General features: G+C 38.9%; 1 protein-coding gene across 1 annotated transcript in view; it reads right to left on the bottom strand.

The window, feature by feature from the left end:
- The window catches only part of LOC115211864 (inter-alpha-trypsin inhibitor heavy chain H4-like), a 241,022-nt gene that overhangs the window by 127,990 nt on the left and 96,641 nt on the right, over positions 1-16,391 (bottom strand). The gene's annotated exons all lie outside the window — the stretch shown is intronic.

The following is a 16,391-nucleotide window of genomic DNA, read 5'->3' as shown; positions in this document are numbered from 1 at the left end:
TCTTATCTGAGAAAAAAATCTATCAGAATAAGAGAAAAAAATCTATCAGAAAGGAACTCTATCTCTCTTAAAAAATATCTTTTGATAAGCATAACAAATGCGCAACCGGTAAAAAGAACTTTCATCTAATTAAATACACTCTCCCTTACTTAAATTATTTTGTCAGCATTTTCTTCATTTCCTTTTCATATATATATATATATATATATATATATATATATATATATATATATATATATATATAACGGGAAGCTTTATGAAAATAAACAAAAGACGAAGGCAGGTGGAAAACAAACGAACAATTGTATTAGTATGGCGCTCAGGAAATATAAATAAAACAAGTCTTTATATATATGTATATATGTATGAGTGTGTATATGTTTGTCCCCCCCAGCATCGCTTGACAACTAATGCTGGTGTGTTTATGTCCCCGTAACTTACCGGTTCGGCAAAAGAGATCAATAGAATAAGTACTAGGCTTACAAAGAATAAGCTCCATTCTTTCTCCGTTTGGCAATTCTACGCCTCTTCAGTCTGTGCTTTTCTCACATTTCAAAGTGAGCACCGCACACTTCGAGATACCGAATTCCATCCCTATATACGAAGGTTTTGGGATACTTTATCTTATATCTCCGCCGGCTCGATAGAATAAGTTCCATTTATACACTGGAGTTAGTTGGATTTCCTATACCATTTCCCTAACAAAACTGATCTTGTGCTTCATGACCATTACAATTCAAAATAACAAACAAGCAAGAATCCTAGCTACAGACGCAAAGCAAAATAAGTCGTCCGTTTTATGAATGACTTGAAGTGGTTTTTGAAAGAGATCCTATTGTATAGCTATTTCAAACAATCCAAATTTTAATATACTTACGTGGATGCAGAGAAGGTAAATATTTTTCTACAATGGAAGAAAAATACATTGAAAATTGTAATAACGGTCTCAAAGTAACATTTTTAGTATAATATAGTAGAATATAAGGAAAAGTGTACCAGCAGATGTATCAGTTTTAAAGAAAACAGTTTATCATTTTTTAAAAATAATTTCCTAAATATTACAGTTTTTCCTTATTTAGGGTATAATGTATGATACATACTAAGACAGTAATTAGAATGTTTGCTAGATCATTCTAAAATATAATCAATGTAGTATTATGTATATTATCAAAATAAAGGTCACGCACAAATATTTTTGGTACCGTTTGCAGTTCTTCATTACAGCCATGTTTATCAAAAGGTGGTCACTTGTGCCCTCGGTTCTTTTCCGTCATCCCTTTTGTTCTATTGGAAGTAGATTGTGAGGATGCCTGTTAGCACTTTTCATAAAAGGTTAAGACAGGCAATGTGTCGGTAATTGCCAGCTTCATTGCCCTTTGACCGATCTTTCATCAACAATGTTGTCTTCACCTTTAGAATCCACTCGGCCTAATTGCACCACTCTGTCTAATTGCAACGGAGTTCGCTTGTGTATTGACCTAAACCACTCGAGCCAGTAGCCTTGTATTCCGTCTGATCCTGCTGCTTTCCAGTTTGGCAGTTTTGATACCCGTGCAATTACATTATCCGTTGTTATGCGCAAATGGTTCTGTCTTGGAGCCTCTGGGTGATGGAGTTTAGATTTCACGGAATGAATCCGCTCATCACCGTGGTTGTGGGAAACCTCTTGCCCCCAGATGTTATTCCAAAATTGGAGGGTTTCCTCGACTTCAGGAGGTATATTATCTTCAGTATCTCCTAAGCTCTTAAAAAGCTGACTCTGCTTATTTGAGAATAGCTTGTTTTGCTATTATTATTATTATTATTATTATTATTATTATTATTATTATTATTATTATTATTATTATTATTATTATTATTTTAATTTTTATTATTATTATTATTATTATTATTATTATTATTATTATTATTATTATTATTATTATTATTTTATTTTTTATTATTATTATTATTATGTTTTTTCCTTCTTTCTTCAAATTTTCTTCCGTTTCTCGCCGAGTGTTTTCCATACACCTAGGGCAGAGAAGGGAATTGTATGCATTCCCAGGTTACACGCGCAAATTCACAGATAACATATGTATTTAAAAATAAATAAATTCATGGATGGATGTTATTTTCACAGCGATAGCGCTCTTCTCAGTACATGAGCCGTTCCAGTTAATACGATTTTTTGCACTTCCTGTAGGGATGGTAAGCCTGGAATCATTTTCAAATAGGTTTCAGTGCCTTTTTTTTAATCATTCCTAGAGATCCTACAATCACTGCTACTGTAGTCGCCTTGAGATGCCACATTTTTTCAATTTCCATTAGCAGGTCTTTATATTTACTAATCTTGTCAAATTCTTTCGCCGCTATATTGTGATCACAGGGAATACTCGTCAATTAATAAACACATCCTTTTTGTCTGATCTTTTATAATAATATCCGGTTTATTGGCTTTTATAGTCCTGTCGGTCTGCACGGGGAAGTCCCATAGAATCGACACATTTTCTCCACAAGTCACAGCTTCAGGATGATGTTTATATCATTTGTCAGCGGTTTTGATTTTATAATGCCGACATATTGTCCAGTGTAAATACTGGCCGACTCTGTCATATCTTGCTTTATATTCTGCAGGTGCTAAGACTCTACACCCTGAGATTAGGTGGTCTATTGTTTCAATCTCATCATTACAGAATCGGCATTTTGGGTCAGCTCCATTTTTCATTACATTGGCTTGGTAGTTCCGGGTAAATAAGCTTTGGTCTTGAGCAGCTAATATGAAACCTTCACTCTCTGCTTTTAGCCCTGACCTTCGTAACCATTGGTGCGTGTGTTTCTGGTCGACATCAGCTTGTTTGCTACGGGCCACATACTTGCCATGGAGAGGTTTCTGTTCCCATCTGCTAGCTAAATTTTCATGTGCTTTTGTTATTATTATTATTATTATTATTATTATTATTATTATTATTATTATTATTATTCAGTAGTTTTATTTTTATAGCGTGCTTTCACTTCACTACCGAGCGCAGCTCTGTGTGCCTTGGGTATGTGCTGTGATTTGTTGTGATGCTCTGATGGTTATTGTATGGAAAGTGCTCTGCGTAGGTATTATTATTATTATTATTATTATTATTATTATTATTATTATTATTATTATTATTATTATCATTCAGTAGCTTTATCTTTATAACGTACTTTTACTTCACTACCGAGCGCAGCTCTGTGTGCCTTGGGTATGTGCTGTGATTTGTTGTGATGCTCTGATGGTTACTGTATTGAAAGTGTTCTGCGTAGGATGTGGGCAGTGCCCAGTAGTGCAATTTTCTGAATATTATATGTGTTTGTAAGTCCTGGTATTTTTGTTATGTATTTGTCTGAATATTTTTTTATCAGACAAATACATAACAAAAATACCAGGACTTACAAACACGTATAATATATTATTATTATTATTATTATTATTATTATTATTATTATTATTATTAGTATCATCATCATCATCATTATTATTATTATTATTATTATTATTATTATTATTATTATTATTATTATTATTATTATTATTATTCGAGGGGAGGAGAATTCACGTATTCATAGAGAGTTACTTGCAGGCATGGTTGATATGGGAGAAATTCTAGACTTCGATCATGGTCTTGTCTCTCTAATCTTTTTCAAAGGACTTCCAAGAATTATGACCTGAAGTACTTGGCCCAGTTTTAGACGAAATCAGCTTACGTTATGCAAGGTATGCGAAGTGTGATGAGCTCATATTTTGCGGTTTACTTCGGTTTCCGTATATTGCCGATTTGGAGTTTAAGAAAAAAGGCTGTAAGCCACATTTGAGATGGATCTGGCTTTCAGCTGAGTCATTAGACTTTATCTTATGTCTCCACCGGTTCGATAAAATAATCTACATTTATACACTGGAGTTAGTTGGATTTCCTATACCACTTCCCTAATAAAACTGGTCTTGTGCTTCATGACCATTACATATCAAAATAACAAACAAGCAAGAATCCTAGCTACATCGCAAAGCAAAATAAGTCGTCTGTTTTATGAATGACTTGAAGTGGTTTTTGAAAGAGATCCTATTATATAGCTATTTCAAACAATCCAAATTTTAATATACTTACGTGGACGTAGAGAAGGTACAAAATTTTCTATAATGGAAGAGAAACACATTGAAAATTGTAATAACGGTCTGAAAGTAACAGTATTAGTATAACATAGTAGAATAAAACGAAAACTGTACCAGCAGATATATCAGTTTTAGAGAAAACAGTTTATAACTTTTTTTTAACAATTTCCTAAATATAACAATTTTTCCTTATTTAGGGTATAACGTATGATACATACTAAGACAGTAATTAGACTGAAAATGTTTGCTAGATCATTCTAAAATATAATCAATGTAGTATTATATATATTGTCAAAATAAATTTTGCAATTAGTTATTGCTCTATTGCATAGCACGTACAATTTAATTATATAGCAGGAATATTTAGTAATCAAACCCAGATCACCATATCCCATGCAAAACAAGGAAAAAAACTGCAACTTAAGTATACGATTGTAATGCGCTAGAATATTCTTACGTCATCAAAATTTCTGATCATTCATGATTTTGTATCGAACCAGATGTAACACCAATCATATCTTTGGGGTGCTTTTTCTGAGCAGTATATTCGTTATATTCAGCGCATTTTGGTCACTCCCGAAGACGGTAGATGACAGACATCAGAAGACGGCAGTAAGAGGACAGAAGCAGAAACAGCAGACAGAGCGTTCCTGATTTCAGCGAAAATGCTATGAAACGAAATCTAGTATAGTTGAGCTAAATTTTTTAGAGTAATCATTGCAGAGCTGAACGTTTGATATCTAGCTGTTGCACATGGCAATCATGGATACATTTAGATAATAATAACATATAGTTTTAGATTTTATGATACAAACAATCATAACAAATTCATTTCAACAAGACTTATATGGTAAAGTCATCTCAGTTTAAATATTTCGTTATCCTGACCTCAGGAGCTTGTCATTAAAATATGAATGATAAAATTACCTTCTCCAAAGAGTTCTTCTTTCACTTGGTATTTGGTGACAACCATTGATGTTAATGGAGTTACGAAATTATACTGTGAAAAACAAGAATATTAGTTTTAGAACAACAGTAATATCAATAAGGAAACAATACATGAAATATTTCCATCATTGACACTACATTTCTTACGTTTAGATTGTTTATTATTATTATTATTATTATTATTATTATTATTATTATTATTATTATTATTGTTATTATTGTTATTATTATTATTATTTTTATTATTATTATTATTATTATGATTATTATTGTTATTATTATTATTATTATTATTATTATTATTAATATTATTTTTATTATTATTATCATTATTAATATTATTTTTATTATTATTATCATTATTATTATTATTATTATTATTATTATTATTATTATTATTATTATTATTATTATTATTATTATTATCAGAAGACTTCAAGAATTGTGAAAATAGCCAAGGTTGTAGAGTAATCAAGCAAATGTAATACTACACGGTGGAAAGGTGAGCTGATTAGGGTTGGTCATAGCGTCTTTGTTTTTCCTCTATACCCTACCATCGGTCTGCAAGGAGGGTTCTGCCAATATCTTCAAAGAAGGCCGTTACCCGGACGGCATAGAGACGTCAGTCTTTGCAGTCAATCACTAGAACAATCAACGTGATAGAGGCCAATGGATTTGTTTAGAGAGTTCTTGTACATCTTCTTCGGGTGATCCTCTATCATGGTGAGGCAGAGGAGAGTTAAGTCGATGATCCTCATCCTTGTCTATCATAAATGTTCTCCAGAGTTGTTTCGATGTTGATAACCTGAATCTGCTCTGGGAACTCGATGTAAATGACAAATTAACTTCAGTAGATGCTGGAGAAAGCCCTGATGGAATCAGTAAAAAGTCGTAGGTGGTACCACATAGTGCCTATGACTCTCAACCATACAAAGGAGCGCCAGAACAATAGTTCGCTGTACACCGATCTGGGTCCTTTTCTACAGATGTCAGTGTTCTAGACTCTTTTGTATAGACTATTGAAGATACTGTTTGCATTGACCAGTACGTTGTCAACTTCCTTTTCAATTTTGGCATCTGACAAGTTTGTGTACGGCGTATAGGTGAACTTGTTGACTGTCTTTATTTCAGGCGCTTCAATGGTGATGTGAAATGGTTGGTATTCCTGCTGTTGTGTGGGTTGATAAAGGACATTCAATTTCTTTAAACCGATGTCTAGGTCAAAGTGCCGAGCATATTGCCATGCATTGTGGAGCTTTGTGAAAATGAGATGTACAACAATGTGTGCGAGAAGTAACTCACGGAGGTATTGTTGTTATGTTTTAGAGTGAACCTGCAGTCGTCTCATATGTATGTCTTCTTAGTCGTCAGGGTCTTCAGTGGCCTATTCTATTATCATACTGAAGATATTGAAACTGGTCGGCGCGAGTACACAGCCCTTTTTCACACCTTTGCCAATGAAAATATTCGGAGAGGGTATCTCTCTACCTTATCCATTTCTGCTGGCTAACCTTGTTGAGGAATTTCAAGATGCACCAGGATTATACCTTTCCTGCTCAGTATGCTGAATGATTTGGTGATGTCGTCAAAGGTGATATAAGTCCTTTGTTCTGTTCTCTGAATTTCTGCTAGAGCTGCCTGAGAACAAAGCCCATGTCGCTGGTGTTCTTGTTTGTTCTGAATTTTGGGAGGTTTTCTTCTACAATAGTGAGCATTAGTCCACCGAAGAACACTTTGGCAAAGATTTAGCCTACGACGGGGAAATAGGTAATCGTGATGTAGTTGGAACACTCCGATTTTCACTCTTTGTTCTTCTGTAGGGTGAGGGAAAGAACATCCTGAAAATCTTGTGATAACTTGTCCGGTTCTCAACAGTAAACGGAAAGTTCTGTCATTCTCCCGTTACACTACTCATCATCTCTTACTTTCTCTCTACCGTGCTTGTAATCGCCAATCGCTTGTGGTAACGAAAAATAGATGCTTGGCTAATACAAGTTAATCAATAAGCAATCTGGAGCATTTAATAAGATTCATAAGCATGTTTGCCCAGATTAACACAAAATTTCATTACATAGCAAGCTTCTCAAATGTCTTCCCGTTTCTACTGTCTTCTGCAAACTAATTAGCTGTCACACACAGCTAAATAAGTTGTGTTCCAAGTGTTGCTACAGCTGTCTCCTTCAATATGGAATAAAAAAGCTTGGTAGATCAGTTTGCTAGCTATACTAAAATTACAATAATCTACCACAGTTATAGCAGCCTCTCGTAAAAAAGGCTCAAACCTTTTGGCCGTTCTATTTGTATTTTATTCGATTATATATTTTTACCTTCTGTGATTTTATGAATATGTATTATTTTTTGTGTCTGTGAACCATGGTGATTTTTATATACGATTATTTGTTTGATGGGTGGTGTTGTGTGTAAAGTCGTTGACCTAAATTTAATGTTTGTTCTATAACCAATGCTTCTTTATCTTCGTCTCATTTATATTTGAGCACTTCTTTTGCAGTCCTATAAACCCTTTTGTTTCTATTAGAAGCGACAACTATTATTTCTTGTTGTATATATATATAGGGCTAAACAGCGGTGGTGTAATCTCCTACTGTCACGTTAAATTGACAGTATACAACCATTCTATCGCCCCACCACCGTACATATCTCTATGAGATATTTAGAAATTTAATATTTCTGATTTTGGTGATCAGTGAATAAACTTCACTCAAAATTAGATATATATATTTACGAAGTCGAGACAGATATCTGCAGCTGGCAGACCTTTTTGAATTTTTCCTCGGATTACGTCAAACATTTTTCTGTTGCTGAAAGCCGTTGTATGAGTTCGATCCCGTTTGTCTTCTTGTTTTGTTACACGTGAAAAATTTTTGAACTTTTCGCCCTTCGGGGTAGAAATTTTCTGTGTTTTTTGTGTGAACTGTTAACGTGTATAGGTTATTTTTGAAAAATTCCCTTGTCATTTGTGACAAGTTTCTTGTTTTCTATAATGGAAATTGACTTAAATTCAAAAAAAGATTTTCCCGAGATGGGAGAAGGCACAACCGTTAACAAACAAAAGGTTACACAGGCAAAACCAAGTTTCTCTGACGCCGTAGGCGGCAACGTGGTAGAGCTGGAAGTGGCTATGGAAAAGCTCTTCCAGTTCAGAAAGTTAATTTTAAAAAACGGTGAAGAAACGCGATTAATACCGCCCCTGAAACTATGCAGGCAATTCGAGAAAAGACGGTTACTTACAAAGTATATAATATAAAATAAAAAAGAATAACCGACGTGAAAAATGATATAGTCGAAAGGTGTATGGCGCCAATATGGAGTAAGGTTCGCTACGTCAGCCGAGGTGCGAGAAGCGCTACAATAGAAGCACATTTCGAGTCGGCTGATGTAGCGAAGGAAATTTCAACACAAACGTTGAAAAGCGAACATATCCTATTACTTCCCTTGTATTTGGGCGTAGGACGGCGAAAGTTACAATTGAGGACATACAAAGGGGCTACGAAGTGATGTGGGCGGCAACAGCGGTCATATTTGATGTGGGGGAAAAATTAACAATATTGAGCATGAGGAAGAAAGAGGAAACAAACTGGAAAGGCCAACAGCTTGAGATGATTATTCAAGCAGAAAATTCTACGCTGGAAAGCTTGCCAGATAGGGTCTTCGTGGGGGAGGGGCATACCATACGTGTATCGGTAGAGGGACGTAGGCCCAGATGTTTCAAGTGCGGACAAAAGGGCCATGTTCGCTCCGTATGTACGAAAAAAAAAAAAACGGTCAACGCCCCTCCTCAAAACGCTCTGAAAAACACAGAGAACAACAAAGCAGACAACACAGCAACAACAAAAGAAAACACGGAAAAGAAAAAACAAACTGAAATTCAAAAAGAGAGGGAGAAAAAGAATGAAAAACAAAACAAAAAAGAAAAGGAGGAAGAAAATAATCTAACAAAAAAAAATGAGCAAGAAATGGAATACACGACTGTGACAAACAAAAGAAAAAATCTAACACCCCTGACTCCCCACCCCAAACAAAAAAGAAAATCAATAATGCAGACGAACAACATAAAAAAAATTTCCAATCCCATCCCGCTGGTACTACGTTTGTAGGACAACAATTCAATAAACCCCACCCCCCAACTTTAAAAGGGTTTAAATCAAATGATAAGTGTATAGCTTATAATACGAGAAATGAGAGAGTTGTGAGGTTCGTGAAAGCAAGAACTCAAATCAAATGCTTTAAAACGACTGAGAAGGACCTGGAATGGAGATACGCAAGGGTCGGCGAGGAGGAATGGAAGGAGAGACTCTTCCAACAACATGTAAATGACGGTTTCATTAAGGATGTCACCCAGGAGGAATTTGAACTCACAGACGAAATACCGCTAAGCATTTCGCCCGGCGCGCTAACGTTTCTGCCAGCTCACCGCCTTGTACCGTCACCTCAACGCCAAGCATGAGGGGTGTAGAGTCAGAGCTAAGTTACGTGAAGGGAAACGAGAAGGTATTAACGTTGCCGGATGGCCCGTCGTGAGGAGAGTCAAAAGGGCAAAAAGTCCTGTATTAAGTCTTTAACTGACGAGCAGGGTCGCAAGATCTATGGACAGGAGGAGATGCAGAAGGTCCTTCACCAGCATTTCGCCCGGTTGTTTGGGGATGGCGGTCCGCTCGAGCGAGGGGAGGCCTTAAAGGACTTCCTAGCCAGTGGGCCGCGGCTCTCGATACGAGAGGCGGAATGCTGTGAAGGATCGATCTCTCCCGCGGAGGTAAGAGAGGTTATGGCTGGTTGCGCCGGGGAAAAGTCGCCGGGGTTAGATGGTCTGCCCTATGAGTTCTATTGTTGTATGCTGGACTTGTTCGGAGATATACTGGCGGGAGTCTATGCGAACTGGCAACAGAATGGGAGGATTCCCAGTTCTCTGAGCCGGGGAGTTGTGACGCTGGTCCAGAAAGACCCGAACAAGGGGGATAGTATTAGTAATTATAGGCCCATAACTCTACTTAATGTAGAGTTTAAGATTTTGGCCAAGGTGTTAGCAAAAAGGTTGACGGCAGTCGTGGAGAAACTTGTCGGGAAGGCACAGACATGTGCAACCCCAGGCAGGTCGATCCAGGATAATCTCACCTTCTCCGCTACACTATAGACAGGGTCGGGAAATTAGCCGGCAAAGGAGGGGCATTGGTCCATTTAGACCAAAGTAAAGCGTTCGATAGGGTAGACCATCGGTACTTGGCGGCGGTCATCGGGGCGGCTGGGCTGGTCCCTGGCTTTTGCGGGTGGCTCTCAGCTATGTACAGCGGCATCAAGTCCACAGTCCAGATAAACGGTTACCTAACGGAGCCGTTTTCGATGAAGCGTTCAGTTCGTCAAGGGTGTCCCTTGTCCCAGCTCCTGTATGTTTTGGCTCTTGAACTATTGCTGCGGAAGTTGGAGAAGTTGGGAGGCAACCCTAATGAAATTCTGTTTCTGCTTATGCGGATGACGTCACCCTCATCGTGTCCAACGAAGCACAGCTAACTCGTGTAGAAGGTGCTCTCCGAAGATACGAAGCAGTGGCAGGGGCAAAAGTTAACAAGGACAAGTCCACCGGGATGCGCCTCGGCACCTGGAGGAACAAGCCGATATTGTCCAGTGCTGTTGGACACTGGACAGATGGTCCTGTTAAATTGCTCGGAGTTTGGTTTGGTCCAAACTCCCAGACGGAGAAGAATTGGAGCGAGGTAGCGAACAAGGTAGAAGCTATAGTACGGAAGTGGTCCGGAAGGCATCTTTCCTTGAAAGGGAGGGCGGAGGTGGTACAGATGTTTATAGCCTCTGTCATCACCTACCGCCTGACCGTCGTGCCTTGCCCCGATTCGTGGTTAAGCAAGTTGGAACGACTCCTTTTCCGCTTTTTGCGGAGGGGAGGAAAGCCACTTGTGAGACGCTCCGTGTGTTGCCAGGAACCGCTAAAGGGTGGGCTGGGGATGCCTTGGCTAATGATGCGCAGGCATGCGTTGAGGCTGAGACATCTCTGGTGTCACCTGGAGGGTGATAAGGTGTGGAGTCCGCTGGCAGAGGAATTCTTCCCGGAACCGGCTTCTATGGAGAGATTTAAACCCGGTTTCATTAAAAGACGTAACCTGACTTTATGGCAGAAGGAATGCCGACAGGCACTCTGGCTGATCCACAAGGTGGGCAAGGCCGGCAGCGGGAATACCACCTCGGTGTTCTATAGAGGGCTGGTAGAGGCAAAAAATGACGACGTCCTAGGAGGTGCTCTGGGGTTCGATGAGAATCAACTCTCCAACCTGTTTAAGAAGACTTTCAGGCCGGGGTACTTGGGCAATTACCAAAAATCCCTGACCTGGCAGTGCTATAGGAATGCATTACCTGTTCGCGATAAGTTATCCAGGCACGGAATGTCAGTGCCACCGACGTGTCCAAGATGTGGGTTGGACGATGAAACCGTTCAACACGCTTTTGTACAATGTCGGGAGCTGTCAAGCTTGATAAGTTACGTTGAACACGTGTTGTCGCATCTGGGACGAGTACAGCTGTCGGCTGGATCTATGATAAAGATGATACCGACAACTGGACTCTCAAAGGAAGGTAAGGCTTGTTTTTACTGTACGGTGGCAGTTCTGAAAGAGTGTGTGTAGAGAACCAGAATGGAAGGTTTAGTGACAGGGTCCTTTGTCTCTGTTTGTTAAAATACTTCAGATATCATCTGAAGAGCAAGATGGGGTTGGAGAAGAGGAGCCTGCCACAGAAAGAGTACATTAAACGTTGGAAGGATGTGATGAGAGAGGTGGGTGTTAGTAACCCAGCTTAATCATCGAAGAAAGGAAAAATTAGTTGCTGGGCCTTATAGGCTGCCGGGTTCAAAATTCGAAACCGGCACTTCCCATTCCTTTTCATTTTACATATGTTATAATGTCTAATGATTTTTTGTTTAAAAAAAACAAAAAAAAACACGCTCTAAAGTTCTCGTTATAAAGGCAAAAGTAAGCCAAGTTTTCGTCCATGTTACATTATAATTAAATTTTTATAATTTTTAAATATCATTCGCACTCTCATAACATTCTTTGTAATTGTTTGTCTTGTGATGTCCAATTCTATGTAAAATCGCATGATTTTAATAAAGATATCATCTGCAGCTGGCAGGCTTCTGCTACTCTAGACCGACGATGGGCAAAGACCCTGAAACATGCGTGTCTCTAGATGCAGGCCTAGCTGCTGCGGGTATTTGTCTCCCCTTCGTAAATATATAAGGACACAGGAAATGTGTCAAAGACGACAGGAAGCGTCGATGCTTCCTAGGGCTAAACAGCGGTGGTGTAATCCCCTACTGTCACGTTAAATTGACAGTATACAACCATTATATATATATATATATATATATATATATATATATATATATATAGGCATTCTTCGTGACAAGACGTACTTTTCATAGCTCCGATCAAGTCAGTAGCCAAAGAAGCATATTTCGACTCAAGCCAGCAGAAACTCTCCTTGTTTTTAGTCCCAGAACTTTTGAATTCTACAATTCTACTATTCTACTCTTTTACTACCATCGGAGGATAAATTTATACAAATCTATATACAACCTGGAGAAAGAAATATAAACCAAAACTAAACCCAAGACTAGTTCTAAAACTAGTCCCGTGAATACAATTCTTTTTTCTTGATCTGTATTAAACACACCGCTCATCCTGATTTGTACTAAATACACTGAACTCTCCCACACACACTCAGATATAGCCACGCATTGCCGAATATATCGACACAAACTTTTCAACGGTGTATTCACTATTATACATCAAGCCATCAATAACTGACGTACAGTGTATAATACTGTCCCACTGAATATGGCCAATAATATTCAAAAACGCCACTGGATTGAAAATGAAATCACTGCACTGATAAACGTTTGGTACACTCACCACAACGAAGCTAATGTTTACAGTAAAATAGCTGAAAAATTAGCAAAACAATCCTTTCACAGATCTGTAAAACAGATCGAAAATAAAATAAAAGAGATTGTAAGAACATTTCCTATTCTCCACACGCACATGGCAACACTAGAAGCCATCCTTGTCAATGAACGTAGTGCACCAAATGACACAACTCCAACAGGTCGGGGGTCACTTCAACGACCCGATACCCAGCAACAAACATCTGACCTAATTCCACCCAACACTACCTTGGCAAGCCAGGACTCACTATCACAACAACAACAGCCTGCTTCTGCTACTACATTGGAAGCACCTTGTTTAGCACCAGTATCTGACTCGATTCCACCCAGCCCTACTGTTGCAAGTCAAGTTTCACTGCTGCTACAGCAACAACAACAACAACAACAACAACAACACTCTGCTACTGCTACTACAATAGGACCACTGACCAACGAGCCTGCCAGAATAGAAAAACCACTGCTACACCCACAAGAAGCACCCTGCCGTTACTATTCTCAAGGCAACTGTAGATTTGGCCCCAGCGGCACCAACAACAAGGGGCGCTGTGCTTTTTTCCATCCTACCTTATGTCGTAGACTTGTTAAGGGCACCTGTCCATATGGTATAACGGGAAAAAACTGTCCTCACCTTCACCCCAAATACTGTCCTAAATACAGAGTCCATGGTCCTGATCCCAAATATGGATGCACAAAAGGGCAAAAAACGATCGCAAAATAGATATAAACAGCAACAGAGGAGATCTACGACAACAACAAAAACAAAATACAACCACGTTTCCCCTCCTACAATCAAACAACGAAGACAGAACCATGAAAAAACCATAACACCAAATAACATAAACATGAAATATATATCCTCTGACCAAGTGCCAAACCAAAGAGGTAACTCTTTTTTACTGACTTACCTAGAAAATATGAAGGCCGACCTAAGCCAGGAGATCCAACGAGCTATCAGCAACCACCTATGCAAATCACAAGGACCACACACCCACTACCAACAAGAAAATCATACACACACAGCTCCATACAAGAACTACCCACATTGTTACCACTAAACAACATAAAACATAACTTAGAACAATGCAAACTTCCCTTACTCGACATTCCTGTTAAATGTACGTGGAATCAACCCATCAATTATTGCCCAAAAATGGAAGATTCCATATATAGAGAGTTGGCTTGCCGAAACGGCACATTGCTTCCCTTTCTTTATCCTTACCGAGACTCACCTGAACAACACCCATATGGACGCCGAGGTGAAAATAAAAGATTTCCCCATTGCTCGTGCGGATCGCACAGACCGACATAAGGGAGGGACAGCCATCTTTATCCATGACTCCTTTTCACTTGATGCCAAGAACATATTTTCCAATGGCTATTGTGAATCTGTATCACTATTCAGCAAGACCAAGGACATAATCATTGTTGGTCTTTACAGGCCTCCCCAAGCACCTCTAAAGTACTTTGAAGAGTGCCTTAGCAAAGTCAAGTCCTTCTTTCGGAAGTACAACTCCGGAAACATACTAGTGATGGGTGATTTTAACCTCCCTCATGTGAACTGGTCCACAAATACTCTGAAGTTAGGTAAATGCTCTACATCAGATAGAGCAGCAGCAAAACTGCTCTTTAATCTAATGGATGAATACTTCATGACTCAGCTAGTGCTTGAACCAACAAGACAGAATAAAACAATCTTGGATCTGGTATTGACCAATCACTCTAGCTTCGTTCACAGTATTTCAGTTGAAAAAACTCACCTCTCAGACCACAACATGGTACTCTGCAATTTTAATTCCCGACATATAAAAACCAAACCAGCCAATCCCACTCCATGGCACTCATTTGACAACATAAACTTCCACAAAGCGGACTGGAGAGAAATCAGAAAGGATCTGTCTTTCATCGACTGGTCTTTTACTCTCAATTCCACCCATATTGAGACCGCATGGCAGCACTTTGAAAACATTGTCACCTATACATGCTCTAAACACGCTCCCACGAAATCTACTAACATAAACAGAAACCGGCTCCCTAAAAAGAAAAAAACACTCATCAGGCGCATCAAAAGACTCAACAAAAAAATCAACCAATTAAAATATTCCCACATACAACATCCACATTCAACAACAATGAAAAGGCTAGAGCTGGAAAAACTTCATCTGCAGACCGACATGAAAACCTCCATTGAAAATCAAAGAGCTGTGGAGGAACAGTGGGTAATCAAAAACATCAAACAGAACCCAAAAGTGTTCTATTCTTATGCAAATAAGCATAGAACCACTATCTCACCCATTGGGCCATTGATTGATGATAACGGCATTCCCCAACACGATGCTAAAGAAATGGCAGAAATACTGCAGAAACAATACTGCTCTGTCTTTAGTGTTCCCACTGATATTGACGTAAGGGAAGCGAACGAAGTTGACTCCCAACATAAAATATCAGAAATAACCTTCACTGCCACTGACATCATAGCAGCAATAAATGAGGTCAAATACTACTCTGCTGTAGGCCCTGATAGATTCCCCGCTAGTCTCCTGAAGGAATGTAGACACCAACTTGCAGTCCCTCTGACCAACCTCTGGAGAAATTCGTTAGACGCAGGTTATATACCGAAACAGTTTCTATTCCAGTCAGTCATCCCGGTTTTCAAACAGGGAAACAGATCCCTTGCAGTCAACTATCGCCCAATCTCACTCACCTCCCACATCATTAAAGTGTTTGAAAAAGTGTTAAGATCAAGGATAGCTGACTTCCTGGAGACCCACAAACTCCTAAATGCAAAGCTCTCACACCACATTGAAGATGTACTCAAAGCATCGGGAACAGGTTCGAACTCTGATGTCATATATCTTGACTTCAGTAAAGCGTTCGACAGGGTAGACCATAATGTCCTACTCTCAAAATTGGCAAATGTTGGAATCCGTGGAAAAGTTCTACACTGTATTAAGTATTTCCTGGCGAATAGAACACAACATGTTGTAGTTGATGGAGTCCACTCAAGCCCAGCAAAAGTCACCAGTGATGTCCCCCAGGGGACTGTCTTGGGTCCGCTACTCTTCATAATTTACATAAACGACCTTTCCAGTGTCATACATGACTGCAAAGTGAAAATATTTGCTGATGACACTAAACTCCAGTAAATCGTCAATGAAGAAGCAGACCGAACTCAACTCCAGTCTGATCTATATGCCGTGAGTTAATGGGCAGACAGAAACAATGCAACTGAACGAGGGAAAATTTGAGCTGATGCATTTTGGAAAAAATTCCTCACTAAAACAGCCATACTCTTTTCCTTCAGGGGAACCGCTCACAGCCTCTAACAATATCAGAGACCTGGGTGTAATTGTTGATGAC

The sequence above is a fragment of the Octopus sinensis genome, linkage group LG5 (assembly GCF_006345805.1).
Source record: "Octopus sinensis linkage group LG5, ASM634580v1, whole genome shotgun sequence".
Lineage (NCBI taxonomy): Eukaryota > Metazoa > Mollusca > Cephalopoda > Octopoda > Octopodidae > Octopus > Octopus sinensis.
This window is presented reverse-complemented; position numbering and strand designations above follow the sequence as displayed.